Source organism: Somniosus microcephalus, unplaced genomic scaffold (assembly GCF_052327205.1).
Source record: "Somniosus microcephalus isolate GS21.2 unplaced genomic scaffold, FLI_Smic_1.0 scaffold764, whole genome shotgun sequence".
Lineage (NCBI taxonomy): Eukaryota > Metazoa > Chordata > Chondrichthyes > Squaliformes > Somniosidae > Somniosus > Somniosus microcephalus.
The window spans coordinates 48,953-62,405 of record NW_028225951.1 but is presented as its reverse complement, the minus strand read 5'-3'; the positions used below and the strand labels follow the sequence as shown (position 1 = coordinate 62,405).

At 54.0% G+C, this 13,453-nt stretch overlaps 1 non-coding gene across 1 annotated transcript; it reads right to left on the bottom strand.

The window, feature by feature from the left end:
- Window positions 1-11,880: 11,880 nt before the first annotated feature.
- trnat-cgu (transfer RNA threonine (anticodon CGU)) lies at window positions 11,881-11,953 on the bottom strand. The gene has a single exon. It is a non-coding gene; the product is annotated as a tRNA-Thr (tRNA).
- Window positions 11,954-13,453: the final 1,500 nt, after the last annotated feature.

The window sequence follows — 13,453 nt, the reverse complement described above, 5'->3', positions numbered from 1 at the left end:
CCAAAGCAGGAGATCCCTGCTGGTGGCGCAGCAACTCAGAGGCGAGTGCTAAGGAGCTACTGAGAAGCAAACTTGGTGCAATTGTAAGACGCAGCTGGGGAATTAGCTCAAATGGTAGAGCGCTCGCTTTGCATGTGAGAGGTAGCGGGATCGATGCCTGCATTCTCCACTCCTCTTTTGGCTCGGGGCAATGGCTCAAACGCAACAGTGGTGTCAGCTGTCGGTGAACCTGTGTACTTCCGAAGGGTCTCCACACGCTGAGGGACAGAGGGGCCAAGGGACATCAAATCCTTTGGTGTGCCGTAGCAGCAAGTCTTGTGCAGCCAAAATGGAAAGCTGAGATGAGGGATAAAAAAGCTTTGCAAGTATCAATGCCTTCTCTGAGGATTGAACTCAGGATCTTTAGATTATGAGACTGACGCGCTGCCTACTGCGCTAAGAAGGCACTGGCCGTGCAAACTGCTGGGCAGCATGACCAAGTAGGTGCGCTTGCGAGGCATCTAGAGCCATAATGCAAAGTGCGTAAAAAAGATTAAGCCAGGTAGGAGTCGAACCTACAATCTTCTGATCCGTAGTGAGACGCGTTATCCATTGCGCCACTGGCACAGCCTCTCCAGAGCAGCGGGCAACTCACAGTCCCACAACACTGCGGCATCAGCAGGTACACCAGGCCGCGAGCGTCAAAAGGCGCACGGCGGACAATCACCAAAGCGAGACACCTTTGCCGCTTCCCTTCGATTTTCAGGTGGTAGAGCGGAGGACTGCAGTGGAAAAAAAGCAAAGCAAAGTCGTCGTTAGGTCGCTGGTTCGACTCCGGCTTGAAGGAGCGGGCGTTCTTGTGCAGTAAGTGAGCGGTAAGGAGCTTTTAGCTCAAGGCAGTGCTCTTAACTTGACGCTAGTTTACATGTTGCTGCTGAGGCACAGGACACCTCCATTGCTTGAGCAGTTGCATCTGCACACCAGCAGGGAGTGCCTTTGAGCAGCAATGCACCAAAACACCCACCACTCTCTTTCAGGCAAAACCTCAGGCAAAAGAATTCATCTATCAGTCAGACAGGGCTCTCGGCTGCTCCCTCACGCTCGTGGCGGCTGCTACTTTCCGGTCACCTCGCTTCCCTTCCGTCGGCTCGGGCTCTTTCTCGGCTTCTTTCCCCATTTCTCTGACTTCCCGCCCTGCCGTTGCTCGGTAACGCCGATTGGAGCAAAGCGTTGAAAGAGATCAGGGAGCGGGCTAACCCAAAGCAGGAGATCCCTGCTGGTGGCGCAGCAACTCAGAGGCGAGTGCTAAGGAGCTACTGAGAAGCAAACTTGGTGCAATTGTAAGACGCAGCTTGGGAATTAGCTCAAATGGTAGAGCGCTCGCTTTGCATGTGAGAGGTAGCGGGATCGATGCCTGCATTCTCCACTCCTCTTTTGGCTCGGGGCAATGGCTCAAACGCAACAGTGGTGTCAGCTGTCGGTGAACCCGTGTACTTCCGAAGGGTCTCCACACGCTGAGGTACAGAGGGGCCAAGGGACATCAAATCCTTTGGTGTGCCGTAGCAGCAAGTCTTGTCGATAGTCTTGTGCAGCAAAAATGGAAAGCTGAGATGAGGGATAAAAATGCTTTGCAAGTATCAATGCCTTCTCTGAGGATCGAACTCAGGACCTTCAGATTATGAGACTGACGCGCTGCCTACTGCGCTAAGAAGGCACTTGCCATGCAAACTGCTGGGCAGCATGACCAAGTAGGTGCGCTTGCGAGGCATCTAGCGCCATAATGCAAAGTGCGTAAAAAAGTTCGAGCCAGGTAGGAGTCGAACCTACAATCTTCTGATCCGTAGTCAGACGCGTTATCCATTGCGCCACAGGCCCAGCCTGTACAGAGCAGCTGGCAACTCACAGTCCCACAACACTGCGGCATCAGCAGGTACACCAGGCCGGGAGCGTCAAAAGGCGCACGGCGGACAATCACCAAAGCGAGACACCTTTGCCACTTCCCTTCGATTTTCAGGTGGTAGAGCGGAGGACTGCAGTGGAAAAAAAGCAAAGCAAAGTCGTCGTTAGGTCGCTGGTTCGACTCCGGCTTGAAGGAGCGGGCGTTCTTGTGCAGTAAGTGAGCGGTAAGGAGCTTTCAGCTCAAGGCAGTGCTCTTAACTTGACGCTAGTTTACATGTTGCTGCTGAGGCACAGGACACCTCCATTGCTTGAGCAGTTGCATCTGCACACCAGCAGGGAGTGCCTTTGAGCAGCAATGCACCAAAACACCCACCACTCTCTTTCAGGCAAAACCTCAGGCAAAAGAATTCATCTATCAGTCAGACAGGGCTCTCGGCTGCTCCCTCACGCTCGTGGCGGCTGCTACTTTCCGGTCACCTCGCTTCCCTTCCGTCGGCTCGGGCTCTTTCTCGGCTTCTTTCCCCATTTCTCTGACTTCCCGCCCTGCCGTTGCTCGGTAACGCCGATTGGAGCAAAGCGTTGAAAGAGATCAGGGAGCGGGCTAACCCAAAGCAGGAGATCCCTGCTGGTGGCGCAGCAACTCAGAGGCGAGTGCTAAGGAGCTACTGAGAAGCAAACTTGGTGCAATTGTAAGACGCAGCTGGGGAATTAGCTCAAATGGTAGAGCGCTCGCTTTGCATGTGAGAGGTAGCGGGATCGATGCCTGCATTCTCCACTCCTCTTTTGGCTCGGGGCAATGGCTCAAACGCAACAGTGGTGTCAGCTGTCGGTGAACCTGTGTACTTCCGAAGGGTCTCCACACGCTGAGGGACAGAGGGGCCAAGGGACATCAAATCCTTTGGTGTGCCGTAGCAGCAAGTCTTGTGCAGCCAAAATGGAAAGCTGAGATGAGGGATAAAAAAGCTTTGCAAGTATCAATGCCTTCTCTGAGGATTGAACTCAGGATCTTTAGATTATGAGACTGACGCGCTGCCTACTGCGCTAAGAAGGCACTGGCCGTGCAAACTGCTGGGCAGCATGACCAAGTAGGTGCGCTTGCGAGGCATCTAGAGCCATAATGCAAAGTGCGTAAAAAAGATTAAGCCAGGTAGGAGTCGAACCTACAATCTTCTGATCCGTAGTGAGACGCATTATCCATTGCGCCACTGGCACAGCCTCTCCAGAGCAGCGGGCAACTCACAGTCCCACAACACTGCGGCATCAGCAGGTACACCAGGCCGCGAGCGTCAAAAGGCGCACGGCGGACAATCACCAAAGCGAGACACCTTTGCCGCTTCCCTTCGATTTTCAGGTGGTAGAGCGGAGGACTGCAGTGGAAAAAAAGCAAAGCAAAGTCGTCGTTAGGTCGCTGGTTCGACTCCGGCTTGAAGGAGCGGGCGTTCTTGTGCAGTAAGTGAGCGGTAAGGAGCTTTTAGCTCAAGGCAGTGCTCTTAACTTGACGCTAGTTTACATGTTGCTGCTGAGGCACAGGACACCTCCATTGCTTGAGCAGTTGCATCTGCACACCAGCAGGGAGTGCCTTTGAGCAGCAATGCACCAAAACACCCACCACTCTCTTTCAGGCAAAACCTCAGGCAAAAGAATTCATCTATCAGTCAGACAGGGCTCTCGGCTGCTCCCTCACGCTCGTGGCGGCTGCTACTTTCCGGTCACCTCGCTTCCCTTCCGTCGGCTCGGGCTCTTTCTCGGCTTCTTTCCCCATTTCTCTGACTTCCCGCCCTGCCGTTGCTCGGTAACGCCGATTGGAGCAAAGCGTTGAAAGAGATCAGGGAGCGGGCTAACCCAAAGCAGGAGATCCCTGCTGGTGGCGCAGCAACTCAGAGGCGAGTGCTAAGGAGCTACTGAGAAGCAAACTTGGTGCAATTGTAAGACGCAGCTTGGGAATTAGCTCAAATGGTAGAGCGCTCGCTTTGCATGTGAGAGGTAGCGGGATCGATGCCTGCATTCTCCACTCCTCTTTTGGCTCGGGGCAATGGCTCAAACGCAACAGTGGTGTCAGCTGTCGGTGAACCCGTGTACTTCCGAAGGGTCTCCACACGCTGAGGTACAGAGGGGCCAAGGGACATCAAATCCTTTGGTGTGCCGTAGCAGCAAGTCTTGTCGATAGTCTTGTGCAGCAAAAATGGAAAGCTGAGATGAGGGATAAAAATGCTTTGCAAGTATCAATGCCTTCTCTGAGGATCGAACTCAGGACCTTCAGATTATGAGACTGACGCGCTGCCTACTGCGCTAAGAAGGCACTTGCCATGCAAACTGCTGGGCAGCATGACCAAGTAGGTGCGCTTGCGAGGCATCTAGCGCCATAATGCAAAGTGCGTAAAAAAGTTCGAGCCAGGTAGGAGTCGAACCTACAATCTTCTGATCCGTAGTCAGACGCGTTATCCATTGCGCCACAGGCCCAGCCTGTACAGAGCAGCTGGCAACTCACAGTCCCACAACACTGCGGCATCAGCAGGTACACCAGGCCGGGAGCGTCAAAAGGCGCACGGCGGACAATCACCAAAGCGAGACACCTTTGCCACTTCCCTTCGATTTTCAGGTGGTAGAGCGGAGGACTGCAGTGGAAAAAAAGCAAAGCAAAGTCGTCGTTAGGTCGCTGGTTCGACTCCGGCTTGAAGGAGCGGGCGTTCTTGTGCAGTAAGTGAGCGGTAAGGAGCTTTCAGCTCAAGGCAGTGCTCTTAACTTGACGCTAGTTTACATGTTGCTGCTGAGGCACAGGACACCTCCATTGCTTGAGCAGTTGCATCTGCACACCAGCAGGGAGTGCCTTTGAGCAGCAATGCACCAAAACACCCACCACTCTCTTTCAGGCAAAACCTCAGGCAAAAGAATTCATCTATCAGTCAGACAGGGCTCTCGGCTGCTCCCTCACGCTCGTGGCGGCTGCTACTTTCCGGTCACCTCGCTTCCCTTCCGTCGGCTCGGGCTCTTTCTCGGCTTCTTTCCCCATTTCTCTGACTTCCCGCCCTGCCGTTGCTCGGTAACGCCGATTGGAGCAAAGCGTTGAAAGAGATCAGGGAGCGGGCTAACCCAAAGCAGGAGATCCCTGCTGGTGGCGCAGCAACTCAGAGGCGAGTGCTAAGGAGCTACTGAGAAGCAAACTTGGTGCAATTGTAAGACGCAGCTGGGGAATTAGCTCAAATGGTAGAGCGCTCGCTTTGCATGTGAGAGGTAGCGGGATCGATGCCTGCATTCTCCACTCCTCTTTTGGCTCGGGGCAATGGCTCAAACGCAACAGTGGTGTCAGCTGTCGGTGAACCTGTGTACTTCCGAAGGGTCTCCACACGCTGAGGGACAGAGGGGCCAAGGGACATCAAATCCTTTGGTGTGCCGTAGCAGCAAGTCTTGTGCAGCCAAAATGGAAAGCTGAGATGAGGGATAAAAAAGCTTTGCAAGTATCAATGCCTTCTCTGAGGATTGAACTCAGGATCTTTAGATTATGAGACTGACGCGCTGCCTACTGCGCTAAGAAGGCACTGGCCGTGCAAACTGCTGGGCAGCATGACCAAGTAGGTGCGCTTGCGAGGCATCTAGAGCCATAATGCAAAGTGCGTAAAAAAGATTAAGCCAGGTAGGAGTCGAACCTACAATCTTCTGATCCGTAGTGAGACGCGTTATCCATTGCGCCACTGGCACAGCCTCTCCAGAGCAGCGGGCAACTCACAGTCCCACAACACTGCGGCATCAGCAGGTACACCAGGCCGCGAGCGTCAAAAGGCGCACGGCGGACAATCACCAAAGCGAGACACCTTTGCCGCTTCCCTTCGATTTTCAGGTGGTAGAGCGGAGGACTGCAGTGGAAAAAAAGCAAAGCAAAGTCGTCGTTAGGTCGCTGGTTCGACTCCGGCTTGAAGGAGCGGGCGTTCTTGTGCAGTAAGTGAGCGGTAAGGAGCTTTTAGCTCAAGGCAGTGCTCTTAACTTGACGCTAGTTTACATGTTGCTGCTGAGGCACAGGACACCTCCATTGCTTGAGCAGTTGCATCTGCACACCAGCAGGGAGTGCCTTTGAGCAGCAATGCACCAAAACACCCACCACTCTCTTTCAGGCAAAACCTCAGGCAAAAGAATTCATCTATCAGTCAGACAGGGCTCTCGGCTGCTCCCTCACGCTCGTGGCGGCTGCTACTTTCCGGTCACCTCGCTTCCCTTCCGTCGGCTCGGGCTCTTTCTCGGCTTCTTTCCCCATTTCTCTGACTTCCCGCCCTGCCGTTGCTCGGTAACGCCGATTGGAGCAAAGCGTTGAAAGAGATCAGGGAGCGGGCTAACCCAAAGCAGGAGATCCCTGCTGGTGGCGCAGCAACTCAGAGGCGAGTGCTAAGGAGCTACTGAGAAGCAAACTTGGTGCAATTGTAAGACGCAGCTTGGGAATTAGCTCAAATGGTAGAGCGCTCGCTTTGCATGTGAGAGGTAGCGGGATCGATGCCTGCATTCTCCACTCCTCTTTTGGCTCGGGGCAATGGCTCAAACGCAACAGTGGTGTCAGCTGTCGGTGAACCCGTGTACTTCCGAAGGGTCTCCACACGCTGAGGTACAGAGGGGCCAAGGGACATCAAATCCTTTGGTGTGCCGTAGCAGCAAGTCTTGTCGATAGTCTTGTGCAGCAAAAATGGAAAGCTGAGATGAGGGATAAAAATGCTTTGCAAGTATCAATGCCTTCTCTGAGGATCGAACTCAGGACCTTCAGATTATGAGACTGACGCGCTGCCTACTGCGCTAAGAAGGCACTTGCCATGCAAACTGCTGGGCAGCATGACCAAGTAGGTGCGCTTGCGAGGCATCTAGCGCCATAATGCAAAGTGCGTAAAAAAGTTCGAGCCAGGTAGGAGTCGAACCTACAATCTTCTGATCCGTAGTCAGACGCGTTATCCATTGCGCCACAGGCCCAGCCTGTACAGAGCAGCTGGCAACTCACAGTCCCACAACACTGCGGCATCAGCAGGTACACCAGGCCGGGAGCGTCAAAAGGCGCACGGCGGACAATCACCAAAGCGAGACACCTTTGCCACTTCCCTTCGATTTTCAGGTGGTAGAGCGGAGGACTGCAGTGGAAAAAAAGCAAAGCAAAGTCGTCGTTAGGTCGCTGGTTCGACTCCGGCTTGAAGGAGCGGGCGTTCTTGTGCAGTAAGTGAGCGGTAAGGAGCTTTCAGCTCAAGGCAGTGCTCTTAACTTGACGCTAGTTTACATGTTGCTGCTGAGGCACAGGACACCTCCATTGCTTGAGCAGTTGCATCTGCACACCAGCAGGGAGTGCCTTTGAGCAGCAATGCACCAAAACACCCACCACTCTCTTTCAGGCAAAACCTCAGGCAAAAGAATTCATCTATCAGTCAGACAGGGCTCTCGGCTGCTCCCTCACGCTCGTGGCGGCTGCTACTTTCCGGTCACCTCGCTTCCCTTCCGTCGGCTCGGGCTCTTTCTCGGCTTCTTTCCCCATTTCTCTGACTTCCCGCCCTGCCGTTGCTCGGTAACGCCGATTGGAGCAAAGCGTTGAAAGAGATCAGGGAGCGGGCTAACCCAAAGCAGGAGATCCCTGCTGGTGGCGCAGCAACTCAGAGGCGAGTGCTAAGGAGCTACTGAGAAGCAAACTTGGTGCAATTGTAAGACGCAGCTGGGGAATTAGCTCAAATGGTAGAGCGCTCGCTTTGCATGTGAGAGGTAGCGGGATCGATGCCTGCATTCTCCACTCCTCTTTTGGCTCGGGGCAATGGCTCAAACGCAACAGTGGTGTCAGCTGTCGGTGAACCTGTGTACTTCCGAAGGGTCTCCACACGCTGAGGGACAGAGGGGCCAAGGGACATCAAATCCTTTGGTGTGCCGTAGCAGCAAGTCTTGTGCAGCCAAAATGGAAAGCTGAGATGAGGGATAAAAAAGCTTTGCAAGTATCAATGCCTTCTCTGAGGATTGAACTCAGGATCTTTAGATTATGAGACTGACGCGCTGCCTACTGCGCTAAGAAGGCACTGGCCGTGCAAACTGCTGGGCAGCATGACCAAGTAGGTGCGCTTGCGAGGCATCTAGAGCCATAATGCAAAGTGCGTAAAAAAGATTAAGCCAGGTAGGAGTCGAACCTACAATCTTCTGATCCGTAGTGAGACGCGTTATCCATTGCGCCACTGGCACAGCCTCTCCAGAGCAGCGGGCAACTCACAGTCCCACAACACTGCGGCATCAGCAGGTACACCAGGCCGCGAGCGTCAAAAGGCGCACGGCGGACAATCACCAAAGCGAGACACCTTTGCCGCTTCCCTTCGATTTTCAGGTGGTAGAGCGGAGGACTGCAGTGGAAAAAAAGCAAAGCAAAGTCGTCGTTAGGTCGCTGGTTCGACTCCGGCTTGAAGGAGCGGGCGTTCTTGTGCAGTAAGTGAGCGGTAAGGAGCTTTTAGCTCAAGGCAGTGCTCTTAACTTGACGCTAGTTTACATGTTGCTGCTGAGGCACAGGACACCTCCATTGCTTGAGCAGTTGCATCTGCACACCAGCAGGGAGTGCCTTTGAGCAGCAATGCACCAAAACACCCACCACTCTCTTTCAGGCAAAACCTCAGGCAAAAGAATTCATCTATCAGTCAGACAGGGCTCTCGGCTGCTCCCTCACGCTCGTGGCGGCTGCTACTTTCCGGTCACCTCGCTTCCCTTCCGTCGGCTCGGGCTCTTTCTCGGCTTCTTTCCCCATTTCTCTGACTTCCCGCCCTGCCGTTGCTCGGTAACGCCGATTGGAGCAAAGCGTTGAAAGAGATCAGGGAGCGGGCTAACCCAAAGCAGGAGATCCCTGCTGGTGGCGCAGCAACTCAGAGGCGAGTGCTAAGGAGCTACTGAGAAGCAAACTTGGTGCAATTGTAAGACGCAGCTTGGGAATTAGCTCAAATGGTAGAGCGCTCGCTTTGCATGTGAGAGGTAGCGGGATCGATGCCTGCATTCTCCACTCCTCTTTTGGCTCGGGGCAATGGCTCAAACGCAACAGTGGTGTCAGCTGTCGGTGAACCCGTGTACTTCCGAAGGGTCTCCACACGCTGAGGTACAGAGGGGCCAAGGGACATCAAATCCTTTGGTGTGCCGTAGCAGCAAGTCTTGTCGATAGTCTTGTGCAGCAAAAATGGAAAGCTGAGATGAGGGATAAAAATGCTTTGCAAGTATCAATGCCTTCTCTGAGGATCGAACTCAGGACCTTCAGATTATGAGACTGACGCGCTGCCTACTGCGCTAAGAAGGCACTTGCCATGCAAACTGCTGGGCAGCATGACCAAGTAGGTGCGCTTGCGAGGCATCTAGCGCCATAATGCAAAGTGCGTAAAAAAGTTCGAGCCAGGTAGGAGTCGAACCTACAATCTTCTGATCCGTAGTCAGACGCGTTATCCATTGCGCCACAGGCCCAGCCTGTACAGAGCAGCTGGCAACTCACAGTCCCACAACACTGCGGCATCAGCAGGTACACCAGGCCGGGAGCGTCAAAAGGCGCACGGCGGACAATCACCAAAGCGAGACACCTTTGCCACTTCCCTTCGATTTTCAGGTGGTAGAGCGGAGGACTGCAGTGGAAAAAAAGCAAAGCAAAGTCGTCGTTAGGTCGCTGGTTCGACTCCGGCTTGAAGGAGCGGGCGTTCTTGTGCAGTAAGTGAGCGGTAAGGAGCTTTCAGCTCAAGGCAGTGCTCTTAACTTGACGCTAGTTTACATGTTGCTGCTGAGGCACAGGACACCTCCATTGCTTGAGCAGTTGCATCTGCACACCAGCAGGGAGTGCCTTTGAGCAGCAATGCACCAAAACACCCACCACTCTCTTTCAGGCAAAACCTCAGGCAAAAGAATTCATCTATCAGTCAGACAGGGCTCTCGGCTGCTCCCTCACGCTCGTGGCGGCTGCTACTTTCCGGTCACCTCGCTTCCCTTCCGTCGGCTCGGGCTCTTTCTCGGCTTCTTTCCCCATTTCTCTGACTTCCCGCCCTGCCGTTGCTCGGTAACGCCGATTGGAGCAAAGCGTTGAAAGAGATCAGGGAGCGGGCTAACCCAAAGCAGGAGATCCCTGCTGGTGGCGCAGCAACTCAGAGGCGAGTGCTAAGGAGCTACTGAGAAGCAAACTTGGTGCAATTGTAAGACGCAGCTGGGGAATTAGCTCAAATGGTAGAGCGCTCGCTTTGCATGTGAGAGGTAGCGGGATCGATGCCTGCATTCTCCACTCCTCTTTTGGCTCGGGGCAATGGCTCAAACGCAACAGTGGTGTCAGCTGTCGGTGAACCCGTGTACTTCCGAAGGGTCTCCACACGCTGAGGTACAGAGGGGCCAAGGGACATCAAATCCTTTGGTGTGCCGTAGCAGCAAGTCTTGTCGATAGTCTTGTGCAGCAAAAATGGAAAGCTGAGATGAGGGATAAAAATGCTTTGCAAGTATCAATGCCTTCTCTGAGGATCGAACTCAGGACCTTCAGATTATGAGACTGACGCGCTGCCTACTGCGCTAAGAAGGCACTGGCCGTGCAAACTGCTGGGCAGCATGACCAAGTAGGTGCGCTTGCGAGGCATCTAGAGCCATAATGCAAAGTGCGTAAAAAAGATTAAGCCAGGTAGGAGTCGAACCTACAATCTTCTGATCCGTAGTGAGACGCGTTATCCATTGCGCCACTGGCACAGCCTCTCCAGAGCAGCGGGCAACTCACAGTCCCACAACACTGCGGCATCAGCAGGTACACCAGGCCGCGAGCGTCAAAAGGCGCACGGCGGACAATCACCAAAGCGAGACACCTTTGCCGCTTCCCTTCGATTTTCAGGTGGTAGAGCGGAGGACTGCAGTGGAAAAAAAGCAAAGCAAAGTCGTCGTTAGGTCGCTGGTTCGACTCCGGCTTGAAGGAGCGGGCGTTCTTGTGCAGTAAGTGAGCGGTAAGGAGCTTTTAGCTCAAGGCAGTGCTCTTAACTTGACGCTAGTTTACATGTTGCTGCTGAGGCACAGGACACCTCCATTGCTTGAGCAGTTGCATCTGCACACCAGCAGGGAGTGCCTTTGAGCAGCAATGCACCAAAACACCCACCACTCTCTTTCAGGCAAAACCTCAGGCAAAAGAATTCATCTATCAGTCAGACAGGGCTCTCGGCTGCTCCCTCACGCTCGTGGCGGCTGCTACTTTCCGGTCACCTCGCTTCCCTTCCGTCGGCTCGGGCTCTTTCTCGGCTTCTTTCCCCATTTCACAGAATCACAGAATCACAGAAACCCCACAGTGCAGATAGAGGCCATTTCGGCCCATCGAGCCTGCACCGACACATATCCCACCCGATCCCCGTAACCCCTACACCAACACGTAACCCCACGTATTTAATCCCCCTAACACTAAGGGTCAATTTATCACAGCCAATCAACCTAACCCGCACATCTTTGGACTGTGGGAGGAAACCGGAGCACCCGGAGGAAACCCACGCAAACACGGGGAGAATGTGCAAACTCCACACAGACAGTCACCTGAGGCCGGATTCGAACCCGGGTCCCTGGCGCTGTGAGGCACTCTGACTTCCCGCCCTGCCGTTGCTCGGTAACGCCGATTGGAGCAAAGCGTTGAAAGAGATCAGGGAGCGGGCTAACCCAAAGCAGGAGATCCCTGCTGGTGGCGCAGCAACTCAGAGGCGAGTGCTAAGGAGCTACTGAGAAGCAAACTTGGTGCAATTGTAAGACGCAGCTTGGGAATTAGCTCAAATGGTAGAGCGCTCGCTTTGCATGTGAGAGGTAGCGGGATCGATGCCTGCATTCTCCACTCCTCTTTTGGCTCGGGGCAATGGCTCAAACGCAACAGTGGTGTCAGCTGTCGGTGAACCCGTGTACTTCCGAAGGGTCTCCACACGCTGAGGTACAGAGGGGCCAAGGGACATCAAATCCTTTGGTGTGCCGTAGCAGCAAGTCTTGTCGATAGTCTTGTGCAGCAAAAATGGAAAGCTGAGATGAGGGATAAAAATGCTTTGCAAGTATCAATGCCTTCTCTGAGGATCGAACTCAGGACCTTCAGATTACGAGACTGACGCGCTGCCTACTGCGCTAAGAAGGCACTTGCCATGCAAACTGCTGGGCAGCATGACCAAGTAGGTGCGCTTGCGAGGCATCTAGCGCCATAATGCAAAGTGCGTAAAAAAGTTCGAGCCAGGTAGGAGTCGAACCTACAATCTTCTGATCCGTAGTCAGACGCGTTATCCATTGCGCCACAGGCCCAGCCTGTACAGAGCAGCTGGCAACTCACAGTCCCACAACACTGCGGCATCAGCAGGTACACCAGGCCGGGAGCGTCAAAAGGCGCACGGCGGACAATCACCAAAGCGAGACACCTTTGCCACTTCCCTTCGATTTTCAGGTGGTAGAGCGGAGGACTGCAGTGGAAAAAAAGCAAAGCAAAGTCGTCGTTAGGTCGCTGGTTCGACTCCGGCTTGAAGGAGCGGGCGTTCTTGTGCAGTAAGTGAGCGGTAAGGAGCTTTCAGCTCAAGGCAGTGCTCTTAACTTGACGCTAGTTTACATGTTGCTGCTGAGGCACAGGACACCTCCATTGCTTGAGCAGTTGCATCTGCACACCAGCAGGGAGTGCCTTTGAGCAGCAATGCACCAAAACACCCACCACTCTCTTTCAGGCAAAACCTCAGGCAAAAGAATTCATCTATCAGTCAGACAGGGCTCTCGGCTGCTCCCTCACGCTCGTGGCGGCTGCTACTTTCCGGTCACCTCGCTTCCCTTCCGTCGGCTCGGGCTCTTTCTCGGCTTCTTTCCCCATTTCTCTGACTTCCCGCCCTGCCGTTGCTCGGTAACGCCGATTGGAGCAAAGCGTTGAAAGAGATCAGGGAGCGGGCTAACCCAAAGCAGGAGATCCCTGCTGGTGGCGCAGCAACTCAGAGGCGAGTGCTAAGGAGCTACTGAGAAGCAAACTTGGTGCAATTGTAAGACGCAGCTGGGGAATTAGCTCAAATGGTAGAGCGCTCGCTTTGCATGTGAGAGGTAGCGGGATCGATGCCTGCATTCTCCACTCCTCTTTTGGCTCGGGGCAATGGCTCAAACGCAACAGTGGTGTCAGCTGTCGGTGAACCTGTGTACTTCCGAAGGGTCTCCACACGCTGAGGGACAGAGGGGCCAAGGGACATCAAATCCTTTGGTGTGCCGTAGCAGCAAGTCTTGTGCAGCCAAAATGGAAAGCTGAGATGAGGGATAAAAAAGCTTTGCAAGTATCAATGCCTTCTCTGAGGATTGAACTCAGGATCTTTAGATTATGAGACTGACGCGCTGCCTACTGCGCTAAGAAGGCACTGGCCGTGCAAACTGCTGGGCAGCATGACCAAGTAGGTGCGCTTGCGAGGCATCTAGAGCCATAATGCAAAGTGCGTAAAAAAGATTAAGCCAGGTAGGAGTCGAACCTACAATCTTCTGATCCGTAGTGAGACGCGTTATCCATTGCGCCACTGGCACAGCCTCTCCAGAGCAGCGGGCAACTCACAGTCCCACAACACTGCGGCATCAGCAGGTACACCAGGCCGCGAGCGTCAAAAGGCGCACGGCGGACAATCACCAA